We start from the raw sequence: 16,734 nt of genomic DNA, 5'->3' as shown, positions 1-16,734 counted from the left end.
GGAGAAGATCCTCCACAAGGAGTTCCAGGCACTACGTGAATCACTGGAATTCAGCCAGAAGCAGGTGGAAACTCTGGCTGCGGAGAACGCCGGCCTCAGAGAGTCGGTAAAATCCCTCACCAAGGGTTTGACCCGTCTCTCTGAGGAAAATAAGAAGATAAAGGAAACTGTGATCCATTTCCTTTCATCGTCTGGGCGGGAGGAAACCTGGGTCCAGCAGACCAAGACCTATTGTAGCCAAGTTCATCAGCTTCAACCAGAAAGAGCAGGTGAAGAACCAGGGCTGCGAAGTGAAGGGGAAGAACTTCGGAGTAAATGACCAATAACTAAGAGAGATTTCCTGGATCGGTGAAGAGTTCTGTTTCCCATCAGGAGGAAATCCATCACCAAAGGCGCTCGCTCTGTCATTGCATTGGATAAATGATTTATTAACAGACAGCTAACGGACATCACTCAGGGCTCTACTGACGTGTTGGTATGAGCTTTAATCTTCATGTATTCTCACTAGATCGTGTCAATGCATAAAACTGCCATAAAGATCATGTAGTTAACAGTAAATCCGCTGCCCGTCTCCACCACACTGCTCCCACCACAGATGAGTTTCTTAATAATTTGTTTCCTTTGGCACTGCCACTCTTTTCACTTCTCACTCTTCTTCTTTCCGACCCTTTGCAGGAGATGAAGGCAGACTTTGTCCTCTTACAGGAAACTCATTAACAAACTCAACAATAGATCTTCCAACAGCCCAGTTTCCACATGTGTACTCAGTTTGTTATAATTCTAGGCAAAGAGGCAAAATGTTAAGTTATGTATTGCAAATATATCTGGTCCACATGTTGATGACCCTTCTTCTTTCACTCCCTTTTTACCTCACTCTATGGTCACTCAGATAACACTCTAATTATAGGAGGTGACTTTAACATTATATTGGACAAACACAGAACCACAGGATGTCCTCAAGTTTGGAAATCCCTAGAAACTGTAAAACAGTGTGTAACCTTGTGGGTGTAAAGACCCCTGCACTAAACCATCCTCCAGCTGGTTTAAGTCACTGGACTCACATATATCCACATTTCTATGGACAAACAAGCCATCACGTATCAGTCTAAAAAACTTTACAACAGACTAAAGACAGAGGTGGATTGGACCTACCCAATCACTATTTCTTAGCTAACAAGCTGCAATATATCTCTAAATAGCTTTAACCTAGTGGTCTAGATGAATCATGGTTAGATGTAGAGCAAGTGTTGTGTGAGGATCTGGTTATCTCTGACCTGCCATTCATCAGCTCAACCATCAAAACACATCAGTATTTTAAAAGCATCAATATCAGTTCCTCTTTAGTGGCTTGGTGGGATTTTCTAAAAATATCCAAGTCTTCACTTTTTCTATGTAAGCTCTGGAACAACCCTGACATCCTGCAAAACAAAAAGACATCATTTAATATTTTCACTTCACAATATGGAATCAGCAGCACTAAATTTCTAGAATATCACCAGCTTAAATCTGAGTATGACATGACATAGAAAAATCGCTCCCGGAAATGCAATCTCTGCCTGACAGGATTACTGGAGGGATCGGAGGGAAACCATCCAACAAAATTTATGGAAATTTTCTGCAAAACATTCTAGGGGACGGCAACTTTCCAAACAGAGTAGAACTTCAACGCGCCCACCGTACCCTTGCTGCCAGACTGAAGCTAGGTCAGCCGCCTCGGGCCTTTATAATACAATTTCTCCGGTACCAGGATAAAGAGTGCGCTCTGACACTGGCCTGGCAAAGGGGCACTCTGTACCATGGAAATAACACTATCTGACTTTACCCTGACTACTTGTATGATTTCCAGCAGAAAAGATGGCAGTTTGACGACACAAAGAAAGTACTGTGTGGGAAGAACTTAGACTATTGGGTAGTTTACCCTGCTCATCTACTTCTGAAACGTGCAGGCAAGGAATTATGTTTCACCGACCATAACGAAGCTTGGGCTTTCGCTGAAAACCTGCCTGCTTTAGAGTAAATCATAAATCAGTAGTATTCATACTGAGGGATTTTCAACAAATACCATTCAAGTCAATTCAAGGATTCAAGGATTCAAGGATTCAAGGAACTTTATTGTCATACCAGCTCACATTTACATGTTTATGGTACGAAATTAGAACTGAGGTCCCGGTTTGAGCCATAAGAAGGAGGGCAATAAGTGAAATAAAATAAGACATGAAGAAAAATAGAAATATAGGCTAAATATAAATAGAATATAAGCTAAATACAATAGAATATAAACAGCAAAATTTTTAAATAAAAATAACAGTAAACACTAAAGAGCCCAGTTTGCATGTGCAGCCTAGATAAATATGTGCAAGTATGTATGTGCATGAGGTAGTGATAGTCCAAAGTATAACATTTCTGATATTAATATTAATGATATTGCACTTATATGGAGGGCAGGTAAACATGTAAACATGTGGACAGGAACTCCCCTGGGGGGAGTAAAGTGTTTGCAGTGCAGGTCTGTTTGTCGGAGGGGGGGGGGGGGGGGGGGGGGGGTGGATTCAGTTGGGGTGGGGATGGGGGGGGGGGGGGGGGGGGCAGGGCAGCAGGGTTTGGGCTGGTGTTCAGAGGTGGGGAAGTAGGGTGGGGTCTACAGGGCATGGCAAGAGTTCAGCAGTCTGACAGCTTCAGGGAAGAAGCTGTTCCTGAACCTGGTGGTCTTGCTCCTTATGCATCTCAGCCGCCTGCCTGAGGGGAGGGGTTGGAAAAGTCCATGTGCTGGATGGGTGGAGTCCTTCATGATGCGGAGGGCCCTCCCCCTGCATCGTGCTGTGTAGAGGTCTGAGGTGGTGGGAAGGCTGCTCCCCATAGTCCTCTGTGCAGCCTTTACCACCCTCTGCAGAGCCCTCCTCTCAGCAGCGGTGCAGTTGCCGTGCCACACGGTGATGCAGGTGCAGAGGACGCTCTCCACCGCGCAGCGGTAGAAGCTCCTCAGGACAGAGCTCCCTAGTCCGGCTCGCCGCAGCTTCCTAAGGAAGTAGAGGCGCTGGTGTGCTTTCCTGACCAGCTGGGAAGTGTTGGTGTTCCAGGTGAGGTCCTCGGTTATGTGCACACCCAGGTACCTGTAGCTGGAGACCACCTCCACAGCTACTCCTCCGATGTGCAGGGGAGGAGTAGGGCGCTTATCCTTCCTGAAGTCCACCACCATCTCCTTGGTCTTCTTCACATTGATGCAGAGGTTGTTTTCTCTGCACCACTGCACCAGGTGTTCCACCTCCTCTCTGTATTCCGACTCATCGTTGTTGTTGATGCGTCCCACAACCGCTGTATCATCTGCAAACTTCACTATATGACAGCTGGGATGTCTCGCCGAGCAGTCATATGTCAGCAGAGTGAACAGGAGGGGGCTCAGCACACAGCCCTGAGGAGAGCCGGTGCTGAGGGTGATGGAGGAGGAGGTGGAGTTATGGATCCTGACAGTCTGAGGTCTATTGGTCAGAAAGTCCAGGACCCAGTTCCCCAGTGTGTTACTCAGACCAAGGGTGGAGAGCTTCTGGACCAGTGTCTGTGGGATGATGGTGTTGAAGGCAGAGGAGAAGTCCAGGAAGAGCAGGCGGGCGTATGAGTTTCTGCTCTCCAGGTGGGTGAGGGTTGTGTGGACCACTGATGAGATGGCGTCATCAGTGGAGCGGTTCTTTCTGTATGCATACTGATGTGGGTCCACGGTGACGTTGATGGAGTCTTTGATGTGGGCCATAACCAGCCTCTCGAAGCACTTCATGACTACCGGGGTCAGGGCTATGGGTCGGTAGTCATTCAGGCCTGTCACTGTGGGACACTTTGGGACGGGGACAATGGTTGCAGTCTTTAGACAGGTGGGAATGGATGCCAGCGACAGTGAGGTGTTGAAGATGTCCGTCAGCACCTCAGCCAGCTGGTGTGCGCAGTCTTTCAGTACACGCCCTGGGATGTTGTCTGTGCCAGCAGCTTTGTGGGGGTTGATTCCTTTAAGAGTCTTCCTCACATCAGCAGTGGACACGCAGAGGGGCGTGTCACCAGGTGGTGGTGTTAGTCTATTGCAGGGAGGGGGGGAGTCAGGGTCCTCAAAGCGAGCGTAAAACCTGTTTAGTTCGTCTGGCAGGGAGGGGTCCTTTGGACATTGTGCATCCTTGGTGTTGTAGTCTGTGATGCACTTTATGCCCATCCACATGCTCCGGGGGTCGTTGGAGGTGAGGTGACCCTGAATCTTCTGAGCGTATGCGGCTTTGGCCCTCTTGACACCCACCGTCAGATCTTTTCTCGCCGTTCTTAGTGCTGATGCCTCACCTGCCCTGAACGCAGCATCCCTGGTTTTCAGCAGAGCTCTCACTTCAGCATTCAACCAGGGTTTCTGGTTTGGATAGCAGGTAACTGTCCTGGTGGTGGTGACATCATCAGTACACTTGGAGATGAAGCCGAGGACGGAGGAGGTGTAGTCCTCCAGGTCCACCTCTCCCTCACACATAGCTGCCTCTCTGAAGACCTGCCAGTCTGTGCACTGGAAGCAGTCCTGGAGAACAGAGGCTGCATCACTGGGCCTCATGACATTCACATTTCTTTTTTTTTGATTTCAAACAACAGGCCAGAATGAGGCTTGTGCCAAATATGCCAAACACAGTCCACAAGTGCTTTGAGTGTGTCTGTCGGATTCTGTCTCTGGATCTATCCGCTTGTCTCTGCCTATGTATCTGTCTCTGTGGTTGTCTGTGGAAAATAGCCATATGTGAATAAACAGAAAAAAATTTGTCATGTGCAAAATGTGCCAAAAATTTGCCAAAAACTGGCCTAACATGCTTTGTGTGTCTCTCTCTGTGTCCATCTGTGGCAAATAGCCATATGTAAACAAACTAAAACTCTACAAACAAAAACAAAGTGCACCATTGAGGTGTTCGGGAACAATGAGCAGCCTTCAGCATGTACCGCAATTGCTGAAAATACTATACTTAAAAATATCATTTAGGGGAAAAAAAAAGTAGAAGAAAAAACATCCAAATACAAAAACAGAAAAGAAGAAGAAGAAGAAGAAGAAGTAAAAGCAGTCTGATTGTATTCTTCTGCAGTTCAACTGCAAGCAGCCATTGGCACTACAAGCGCATGGTAAACTCCGTTCCCTTACTCATGGCTAGGATTACTTTAGTCATTCCTAGCATTACTTTAATCATTCCTAGCATTACTTTAATCATTCTGAGGATTATTTTACTCATTCCTAGGACTACTTTAATAATAATAATAATAATGGATTGGATTTGATATAGCGCTTTTCAAGGTACCCAAAGTGCTTTACATTGTGTATCCATCATTCATCCACTCCTCACTCATACCTGGTGATGCTAAGCTACGTGTGTGGCCACAACTGCCCTGGGGCAGGCTGACGGAGACGTGGCTGCCAGTCCGCGCCTACGGCCTCTCCAACCATCACAGAACATTCATCCACATTCATTCACCAGTGATGCCCACACTGGAGGCAGGGTGGGTTAAGTGTCTTGTCCAAGGACACAACGACAGTTGACTGTGGGAGTGGGAATCGAACCGCCAACCTTCTGGTCATTGGAGGACCTTCTCTACCGCCTGAGCCACTACCGCTTCACTCGTTCCTGGGATTACTTTCCTCATTCCTAGGACTACTTTACTCATTCACTAGGAATGCTTTACTAATTTCTGGGATTTCTTTACTCATTCCTAGCATTACTTTAATCAATATGAGGATTACTTTACTCATTCCTAGGACTACTTTATTCATTCCTTGGACTACTTTACTGATTCCTAGGATTACTTTACTGATTCCTAGAATTTTTTTATTAATTCCTATGACTACTTTACTCATTCCATGCATTACTTTAATCATCATGAGGATTACTTTATTCATGGCTAGGATTACTTGACTCATTGGTAGGACTGGTTTTCTCATTCCTAGAATTACTCATTCCTAGGATTAATTTACTCATTCCTAACATTACTTTACTTATTTCTAGGAGTGTTTTAATCAGTCCTAGGATTACTTTAGTCATTCCTATCATTACTTTTCAATATTCCTAGGACTACTTTTGACACGACCTGCGGCCGCGGTACCAGGAAGTGGACCCAAAAGCAGAACACTTAGACAGCAGGGAGAAAGGTGCGATAATGTTTATTAATGAGAAGTGTTGGTGGCTTGGTCCAGGTCCGGGCAACTCTTCCTAGGAAAGGGCAGAGGGTTATTGCAGGGAAAGGTGCTGGGTTGTGTCAGCTCGGCAGTGGCTTACTGTGTTTCTGCGTGAGACTGACTGTGGAGGGGTGAACCAGGAGATGTTATCTGTGGATGGTGATGTGAGCTTGGTTGGAGGCAGGGCGAGCAGGCAGGCAGGTAGCTTGATGCGAGGAGTAGGCCAAATCCTGGGTGCTGAGGTTAACTGAGGGGATCAAGGTCTTAGGCTGTAGAAAAAATGACAAGGTCAATAATCCAAAAACAAGGCAAAGATAGATCGTAGGTAGGTAGAGGCCTGATTACCACGCTTCATTGAATGACAATCTGGCGAAGACTGGAGCTCCTGCATGACTCTAAATAGCCGGGAGTAGAGCTGGCTAACGAGCCCGCTGATGATCTGCAGGTGGTGTCAATTGAGGCTCCAGCCTCCGCCCTCCGTCCCCACGGCGACCTGCTCAACCCAACCTGCAAACTCACACACACATACACACAGAGCCATGACAACTTTATTCATTCCTAGAATTTCTTATTACTAGGATTACTTTACTCATTCCTAGGACTACGTTACTGATTCCTAGGATTACTTTACTGATTCTTAGGATTACTTTATTCATTCCTAGGACTACTTTATTCATTCCTAGCATTATTTTAATCATTATGAGGATTACTTTACACATTCCTAGCATTTCTTTACTCATTCCTAGGATTTCGTTATTCATTCCTATGACTACATTACTGATTCCTATGATTTCTTTATTCATTCCTATGACTACTTTACTGATTCCTATGATTTCTTTATTCATTCCTATGACTACTTTACTCATTCCAAGCATTACTGTAATCTTTATGAGGATTGCTTTACTCATGGCTAGAATTACTTGAGTCATTGGTAGGACTGGTTTTCTCATTCCTAGAATTACTCATTCCTAGAATGAATTTACTCATTCCTAACATTACTTTACTCATTCCTGATATTTCTTTACTCATTCCCATGATTATCTTTCTCATTCCATTACTTACTCATTCCTAGGATTACTTTACTGATTCCTAGGACTACTTTACTCATTCCTATGATTACATCAATTATTCCTAGGACTACTTTATTCACTCCTAGAATTACTTATTCCTAGGATTACTTTCCTCATTCCTAGGACTACTTTACTCATTCACTAGGAATGCTTTACTCATTCCTGCACTGTAAATAATTACCAGGATTTCACAATATTCAGCTGTAAAATTTCACACTATATTGCCGTATTATTACTTTACAGTATTTAACTTTAATGTTCACAGTATACGACTGTACTTTCAAAGTTTACTATAAAAACAGTGCCATCACAGTAATCTACTGTATTGTTTGGTGTTTTAATTATTACCAGGATTTCACAGTATTTTATGGTGTTATTTCACAGCAAAATACTGTATAACAGGCCGTTTCCATTACAGCACAGTCTGACCATCATGGCGATCATAAGTGGAGTCAGTAATGTGAAAACATTTTCATGATTAAAAGGTTTCTTGTTGATCAAAAATGTGTTCATCAACACAGATTGTTGTTTAGACGTGACGTGAATGTAATCGAGGCAAATAGACAATCGTAGATTGCCATCTAAGCAGATAGTTTTTTTAACTAGCTGCCTGCTATTAGTTAGCTAACAAGCTATGTCTCCAGTCCATTTAAAGTATTCTGAAGTGGGCTATCATCTGGGAAACACCGAATAATTAAATGACTTAGGGCGACTTTGTTGTAACCATCCAACACGGACTCTTGGCGACGAATATTAAGATTATATGACGGACTAAGATGATGATTTCGCTAATTGCCAAGATCAAAGACCCTGCTCCAGGTAAAATCACAGCAAATTACATGAACTACACTGAATTGTGGGACCTGCCGCCGTTTCGTTCAAATCTTAACTGCTGGCAGTACAAGGACTTGATGCTACCCGCCCGGAGGAGAACAAGACAGAAGTTATTGTGAATGTTATTTCCCCTCGTTTTCTGCGCAGTTAAGTGACATCTCACCGAAGTGGCAACCACCTCACTGAACCACACGGAGGATTAACACGTAAGTTGATTTTATTAACTGTTTGTGTGTTTCTGTTGTGTGTGAGCTACAGGGGCTTTTTGTGTCACGGTAGAGTGAATCTTTGCTCCACATTTTGATTTGAGGCTGTGGCTGTTAGCAAGTTAGCAAGTTGGTTTAGCACGCTACAAAACACCCACGCTGACGTGTGTAAAATTCTCAGGAGTAGAGCAGCACGTAGGCTAAAATAACGTGTGTTGTTTTTCAAGTATTTCAACAGCTTGTAACCACGGTGTCACGGTGTAATTTACAGCAACATATAAATGCCATCTTGGGGGAAAAAAACGTAAGGCAATAACAGATATCCACCTGTTGAAAACTCGGTCAAACTGAAGGCAGCGGTACATTTTTTCCCTCTTCACATATTTCCTCTTCTCGTTTATTCATTTCATTGTTTTGGTGAATAATGTTCCACTGTAAATTTAGTGGGTGCGTTTTTGTGTCTGATAACGTTAGTCATTTTATGAAGCACATAAAGCTGCACAGTAACACTCCCAATTATCACTATAAGTGTGGTGTGCCTGACTGTACACGAATGTACCTCAAGGCCACTGTTCTACAAACGCATATGTACAGAGAGCACAAATCAGTGGGATTGCCATGCAAACGAGTGGACACAACCTTAAAGTGTGTGGCTCAGCCTTGTGCATTCAAGTGCGATACTGTAACCTCTCTTATAAAGCATTTGAAGACACATACAAAAGAAGGATTAGAAATCAAATGTCCATTCAGAGGCTGTGACTGCAGCTTCACAGTTTCATCCAGTTTTGACTCGCACATTTCCAGGAAGCATAGAGGTAGACAATTAGAGGATCTATCTGATTTGGTTCTACACAAGTCTGTTCCCACAGAGCCTGAGCCTGAACCAGTGCCCTCATGTTCAGACGTCTCTGATGAACAAAATGAACAAGAAGTTCCTTTTGCTGTTGATGAAGCCCTATTCCTACAGGCCAAGTTATTGTTACCAGTAAGCACTATTCAAACAATCATTGAGGACTTTCAAAATGCTCATGAAATTGGCCTCTCACACATGTTTAACATTCTTAGAGAGAAATTGAAGGTTCTTGGAATTCATGAGTCCACAATAAGCAACATTATTGATGAAATTAACAAAGAGGATCTACTTAAGTGCTATAACAAAGGAGTTCTGAGCACAGATTTTAAGAGGAAGAATGCTTTTAAAAAGAGTTTCCACTATGTTGAACCTGTGCCTGTATTCTTGGGAAATGATGAAAATGGTAAAGAATGTTTTGCTCAATATGTACCTGTACAGGAGACATTGGCTGCCCTGTTCACAAGCAAATCTGTGCGAGAACAGTATGCCACAACGCACATGCAAACCTCCACAGTTAATGTCTATCAGGATGTTAGGGATGGAGAGGTATTTAAAAATAATCCTCTGTTAAAAACTGAGCCATCCTCAGTTGGTGTGATACTGTACCAAGATGCATTTGAAGTGGTCAATCCGCTTGGCTCAGGGAAAAAAAAACACAAAGTGTTGGCAGTGTACTCAACTCTGACTGACATTTTGCCTCACAACAGATCCAGTTTAAATCAAATGCAACTTGTCCTCCTATGTAGGGAGCAGGACTTTAAGTACTTTGGGATGAACAAAGTTTTGGAACCACTTATCAAAGACCTTAAAATCCTTGAGGAGATAGGTATTGTGACAAGTGATGGTAGTGCTGTAAAAGGTACTTTGGTTGCCATTTCAGGAGATAACTTGGGATCCGATTCTATTGGTGGCTTTTTAGAAAATTTCAGCCGGGCTGATTATTTCTGTCGCTACTGTGAGGTAGACAGAGGCACATTTCTGAATGAACCCCTGTTGTGTGGTACCCCCAGAACAGCCCAATCTTACCAAAATCACTTGCAACACCTGACAACTACTGTCACTGACTCAATATGTGGCATAAAGTGTGACTCTCCTTTTAACCAGCTGGTTAATTTTCATGTCTGTCAACCTGGCCTTCCACCATGTTTAGGCCATGATTTGTTTGAGGGCATTGTCTCTCATGACCTTGCATTGTTCATCAGCAATTTAGTCAAGGAGAAGCATTTTACTTACCTGCAATTAAATCGGTGCAAGAACCAATTCAAGTACCAAGGGAATGATGGCTTTGACAAACCAGCAGATATCCTCCCTGGAAGTGAGAGATTAAATGGGCATGCGGTTCAAAACTGGTGCCTGCTCAGATTGCTACCTCTCTTGGTGGGAGACAGGATTAAGGATCCCTGTAACAATGATGTTTGGCAGCTTATTTTGCAGTTGAGGGAGATAGTTGAACTTGTCTGTGCACCAGCCATTACAGCAGGGCAAATAGCCTATCTGAAAGTCATCATTGAAGAATACATATTCCACAGGAAAAAGCTCTTCCCTGGTCATTCCCTGAGACCTAAGAACCATTATTTGTGCCAATATCCAGAGCCGATCATACACTTTGGCCCACTTATTCGCCTGTGGACTCTCAGGTTTGAAAGCAAACACACATTTTTCAAGCAATGTGTCAGAAAATTACATAACTTCAAAAGTATTTGCAAAACCATGGCCGAGAGACACCAACTTCTGCAAGCCTATTTGAGTGCAGGCAACCTTTTTCCTGCACCTATACAAATAGAGAAGGGCACAGAGTTTTATGTAAATGATTACAATGACAAGATTAGGTCATCTGTTGCCAGTTACGAGTTTGAATCACAGTCTGCCATGGCTTGTAACAGTGTTACAGTTAAAGGCACTCTTTACAAAAAAGGAATGTTCGTTTTGCTTGGGAGCAGTGATGAAGAACTTTATGTTGGGGAAATCAACCTAGTCATTATTTGCCATGACTGTGTGCACTTTGTGACAGAGAAACACACCTATGTAAAGTTGAGAGACATGGGAATCTACTGTGAATTAGGCAAAGCCCAAGAGCATTATGTTTGCATCAAGCATGATGATTTGCTTGACTACTATCCTCTTCCAGCTTACAAAGTGTTTGACCTGTCACTAATTGCTCTTCACCATTCTTTTTCAGAGGCAGTATAAACAGGAAAGTGATGAAAGCAGGCAGAACACCTCAATACTGGACCAGGCTGTTGAGGTAAAAATAACTTTTAAGGTTTGAGAAGGTATATGGTGTATAATTTGATGAGGCATTTGGTGGAGAATCAAACTAAATTATTTTTGTTATATTCATAACTTACCACAAAGTTGCCATTTATTTAATATGACTTGTACTTAAATGTTTTTGGAATGCACTTAGCAGCCATTGTAATAGAAATATAAAGGATATTTTGTTGAGCTGTACTTCTTTGAAGCCAAAGCCAGTATGACAAACAGTGTATTTAGAGTAAAAGTTATGGGAGTGGAACAAATGTATGCTAAATTTCTGTTTTCATAGTACAGTTGAAACCTGTTAAATTGGCATATTTATTTATTTTTTATTTATTGAGATGATTCTTAACCTTGATTAATGAACAGAAGTATTGCAAGTGGAAACAAACTAAGATGGGAATTGTTTGTCTTAGTGGTGGCACTCTTAGGGTCCCCACTGTTATAATAAATCAAGCTCCATTAATTGAAGATTGTACATTGCTGTAATCAATTTGTCTGTCACTTTCTCCTGTCTTAAAGAACATGAATCGTGAAGACATTCGGGAAGCAATCTTGACATATCTACCTGACCTGTCTGCTCAAACTCTTACATCCCTGCTGGAGGTGTTGGAAGAGCTTGGTGTTGAGAATAGAGCAGACCTTGTTTTTCTTCAAGAGAATGATCTGGTGAGATGCCTTCGACCGATCCAGTTCCGTAAGCTGCTGAGTGGCCTTAAGAATGAAGGTAAGTGCACATTTAGACAGTGCTGTAAGAAAGTTGACCAGTTGCACCACCAATTTCAAATAACAATTTGGAAGCTTTTGAAAATGTTTTATTTTCATTAGAGCATGAGGGGGTCATGATGAATATTTGGCCTATGATATCAGCAAAATAGCAAAAATTGCTGAATTTAATATTTTATTAATTTACACCTTTTTCAGCAACATATTCTCATGCTTTCCATTTGCTTATTGATATTTTCTTGTACTCTCACTTCCAGCATTTCCAGTAGTTGAAATGGAATATGCTGCTGTCCCCTCTTCACCTCTCAGTTCTCCTGATCCCCCATCCTCGAGTTCGGCAAGAAGTTCAAGCCCCTCTTTGCCTTCATCTCCACTGGCTGGCAGGCCATGGTATATAGACTTTCAGGTCAGATGGAACATGATGCCAGCAGCAATTCAAAGAGCATTGTCAAAGCAAGCAAGACCATCACCAGGCGACAGAAAAGACATGGTGAGGGCAGTAGTTGACCAGATGTTTGAGCATGATCTCAACCCAACAAGAGCAATATGTCACAGCGTCGCCCGGAGCATTGTACGGGAATACCCTAAATGTTTGCTGATGTCGGGAAAAGAGGTGATATTGTTGGAGGTGGCAGTCACTCTCTTCTCCAACAAATTAAAGCAAGAGTGGAATACAAAAACAGAAAAAATACCCTTGCACAGCATCGCCAAGAAAAACAGTCACGCACTGCAGTGGTAGAGGGGGGCAGACTAATGGCAAGAGGCCCTGTGGATCAGTATGGCTGTGTGAGGTGGAGTCCTACAGAACTCCCATCTGGAGAAACTATGGAGAGCTTGAATGAAATCAAAAACCAACTGTCCAACATCTACTCGGAGAAAGGAATTGGCGGGGAAGAGACAGCAGAAGCTCTGATGGAGAAGACGTATGTTATCCAACGCCAGTACCTTAACAGTGTCCCTGCACCAGCGATTGCGGAGATTCAGAAGGAGTGGCCTTTTCTTTTTTCACAGAAAGGCCTTTACAACCACTTCGGCCTACTGACAGATGTCTCCATCCTTGTTAAAATGCAAGAGGCCATGAACAACTAAGGCAGTACCATCATTCGGTTCTGCCAGGAACTCAGCCGTCATCCCAAAATTGAAGAAATCCTAGCTGATTATGAGCCAGAGACATCAAATAAGACTGTGTGTGTCCTTCTGCTTCTGATGGCATACTTCAAAGAGCCCAAAACCTCCATCATGCTTGAGACTGATGTAAGTTGTTCAAAAGATAAATAAGCATTTTGTGATTACAACAGATATATGATACACATATCTTATTTTACAGCCATGTGCCACTGCTGCTGATGTACAAAGGACACAGGAGCTGCCAAACACCCCCTGCTTGATTGTACAAGGTACTGTTTTTGTAAGAAAAACGTTTTCTAAATGATTATAAATTCCTTCCATATGTGTTTTGAACATTTTTTTGCTCAATTTAGTGTCAGTCTTATCTCCATCTCTTCTGAAGCTAAACTTTTCTGAATGAAACTTATTCTCAATGACACATTCAGCGTTCCACATGTTTATGACAGCACACATCTGCTCATTTCAGGTGAGCTGATGAAGCCCAGGGCGTGGATGTTGTCAATTGAGGAACAAGTGGTGATGGAACCACACAGCAACATCTTGAACGGGTTGGCTGCGCTTTTTGCCAGTTTCTATAATCTGAATCTTCAGTACCCTGAAGACAATTCCTGCACTTTGGAGTTTATTCAGAGGTACAGTACACTCAAAAATATCATTCTAATACACACACACACACCCTTTCCAAGTCTCTCTCTCTCTGACTATCAAACACCGTTACCTGCTTCCTATGATTCTTCCTCTGGTTCTGTCTGTGACTCAGACTCTGACTCTCACTGTCCTCATCCTCATCAAAGTTCACATCCATGATATTAATGCTTTTTTTTGTTGATTTACAGATGCTTCCTGGGTATCAATCCAGAATCTGGATCCAAAACAAAGAGGAAGCGTGGAGGCATCAACGCACATGTAAGCACTCTAATGCGTAAACTGGTAGATTTTGAGTGGCAGGCAATGTAGAAGAATTTTTTTTAACAACTTCAGAGTACATGCCTGAGTTGTAGTGGTTGTACTGTTGTACCCTTAACAATGTACTGTTGTACATCTTTGTTGGATATTTTATACTTTTATATGTTGTTTTTTTAAAAACTGTTCGTATGCTTACAGTTTGTGCTATGAATGTTCATGTTAAACATAATTGCACTTTGCACTTGAATAAAACGTGAAGACAAATCATCATTTTGTTCTGTTTTCTTTTTTGAGCATAAAGCAAGAGTGTAGTAAAATTTCAGTTAAAAATGCATTTTACTATATATTATGCCGTTAAATTGTAAATTTACTGTAAATTATTGGTTAATAATTGCATTACTTGTACAGTAATTCAGTGTAATTCAGCACAGCAGTTTATTGTATTTATTTCACAGTTTACAGTAAGTCCACAACTAATTACTGCTATATCACGGTAATTCCTTGGGCATGGCAACCATGAATTCACAGTAAAGAGTTGTTGTTTTATTGTAAATGACTGTGAAATAATTACAGTAACATGCTGTGAATTAATTACAGTTAACTGCTGTGAAAATATTTACAGCAAATTGCTGTGAAAGTAATGCAATTATTAACCAATAATTTACCGTAATTTCACAGTTAAAATTCTTACAGTGTGGGATTTCTTTACTCATTCCTGGCATTACCTTAATCAATATGAGGATTACTTTACTCATGGCTCGGATTACTTTACACATTCCTAGCATTACTTTAATCATTCCTAGGATTACTTTACTGATTCCTATGATTTCTTTATTCATTCCTATGACTACTTTACTCATTCTAAGCATTACTGTAATCATTATGAGGATTGCTTTACTCGTGGCTAGGATTACTTGACTCATTGGTAGGAGTGGTTTTCTCATTTTTAGAATTACTCACTCCTAGGATTAATTTACTCATTCCTAAGATTACTTTTCTCATTCCTAGGATTACTTTACTTATTCTTAGGACTACTTTACTCATTCACTAGAACTGCTTTACTAATTCCTGGGATTTCTTTACTCATTCATAGGATACCTTTGTCATTCCATTACTTTACTCATTCCTAGGATTACTTTTCTCATCCATTACTCTACTCATTCCTAGGACTACTTTACTGATTCCTAGGATGACTCTACTTATTTCTAGGAGTATTTTAATCAGTCCTAGGATTACTTTAGTTGTTCCTGTCATTTCTTTAATTATTCCTAGGACTACGTTATTCATTCCTAGAATTACTTATTACTAGGATTACTTTACTCATTCCTAGGATTACTTTGCTCATTCCATAGGATACTTTAATCATTCCTAGGATTACTTTACTCGTTCCTAGAATTACTCATTCCTAGGATTACTTTACTTATTCCTAGGATTACTTTACTTATTCCTAGGATTACCTTTCTTATTCCATTACTTTACTCAATCCCATAATTACTTTACTCATTCCTAGGACTACTTTACTCATTCCCAGAATTACTTTACTCATTCGTAGGACTACTTTACTCATTCCCAGAATTACTATACTCATTCGTAGGACTACTTTACTCATTCCCAGAATTACTTTACTCATTCCTAGGATTACTTTTCTCATCCATTACTCTACTCATTCCTAGGACTACTTTACTGATTCCTAGGATGACTCTACTTATTTCTAGGAGTATTTTAATCAGTCCTAGGATTACTTTAGTTGTTCCTGTCATTTCTTTAATTATTCCTAGGACTACGTTATTCATTCCTAGAATTACTTATTACTAGGATTACTTTACTCATTCCTAGGATTACTTTGCTCATTCCATAGGATATTTTAATCATTCCTAGGATTACTTTACTCGTTCCTAGAATTACTCATTCCTAGGATTACTTTACTTATTCCTAGGATTACTTTACTTATTCCTAGGATTACCTTTCTTATTCCATTACTTTACTCAATCCCATAATTACTTTACTCATTCCTAGGACTACTTTACTCATTCCCAGAATTACTTTACTTATTCGTAGGACTACTTTACTCATTCCCAGAATTACTATACTCATTCGTAGGACTACTTTACTCATTCCCAGAATTACTTTACTCATTCACTAGGACTGCTTTACTCATTCCTGGGATTTCTTTACTCATTCCTAGGATTACCTTTGTCATTCCATTACTTTACTCATTCCTAGGATTACTTTTCTCATTCCATTATTTTACTCATTCCTAGAATTACTTTACTCATTCCTAGGATTACTTTACTCATGGTTAGGATGACTTTATTCACTTTACTCCATCAGACTGTGTCTGTTCACGTCTCAGTTCCATTCAATCATGTGCTGAAATGGTGATAAAGACTTACCTTAGATCATGCTGTTATCCAGCTCCAGAAGTTCACCATCTAGGGGAAAGTTTGCTTGCCTCTGGACTTACATTGTCAGACTCCTTATTTTATTTATTTATTGATTTATTTATTTATTTATTTACCAGGACAGTGCATATTAACAACAGTAAACCTGTAATATGCCAGAATTAATCAAGGGCTAGTTTTCATC

The 16,734-nt window shown here is 41.4% G+C and overlaps 1 pseudogene; it reads left to right on the top strand.

Annotated features, from left to right (window-relative positions):
• The first annotated feature begins 7,732 nt into the window (after positions 1 to 7,732).
• LOC121642946 lies at positions 7,733 to 14,415 on the top strand (annotated as a pseudogene).
• The last annotated feature ends 2,319 nt before the right edge of the window (positions 14,416 to 16,734 follow it).

This window comes from Melanotaenia boesemani, chromosome 7 (assembly GCF_017639745.1).
Source record: "Melanotaenia boesemani isolate fMelBoe1 chromosome 7, fMelBoe1.pri, whole genome shotgun sequence".
NCBI classification, from domain to species: Eukaryota; Metazoa; Chordata; class Actinopteri; order Atheriniformes; family Melanotaeniidae; genus Melanotaenia; species Melanotaenia boesemani.
This window is presented reverse-complemented; position numbering and strand designations above follow the sequence as displayed.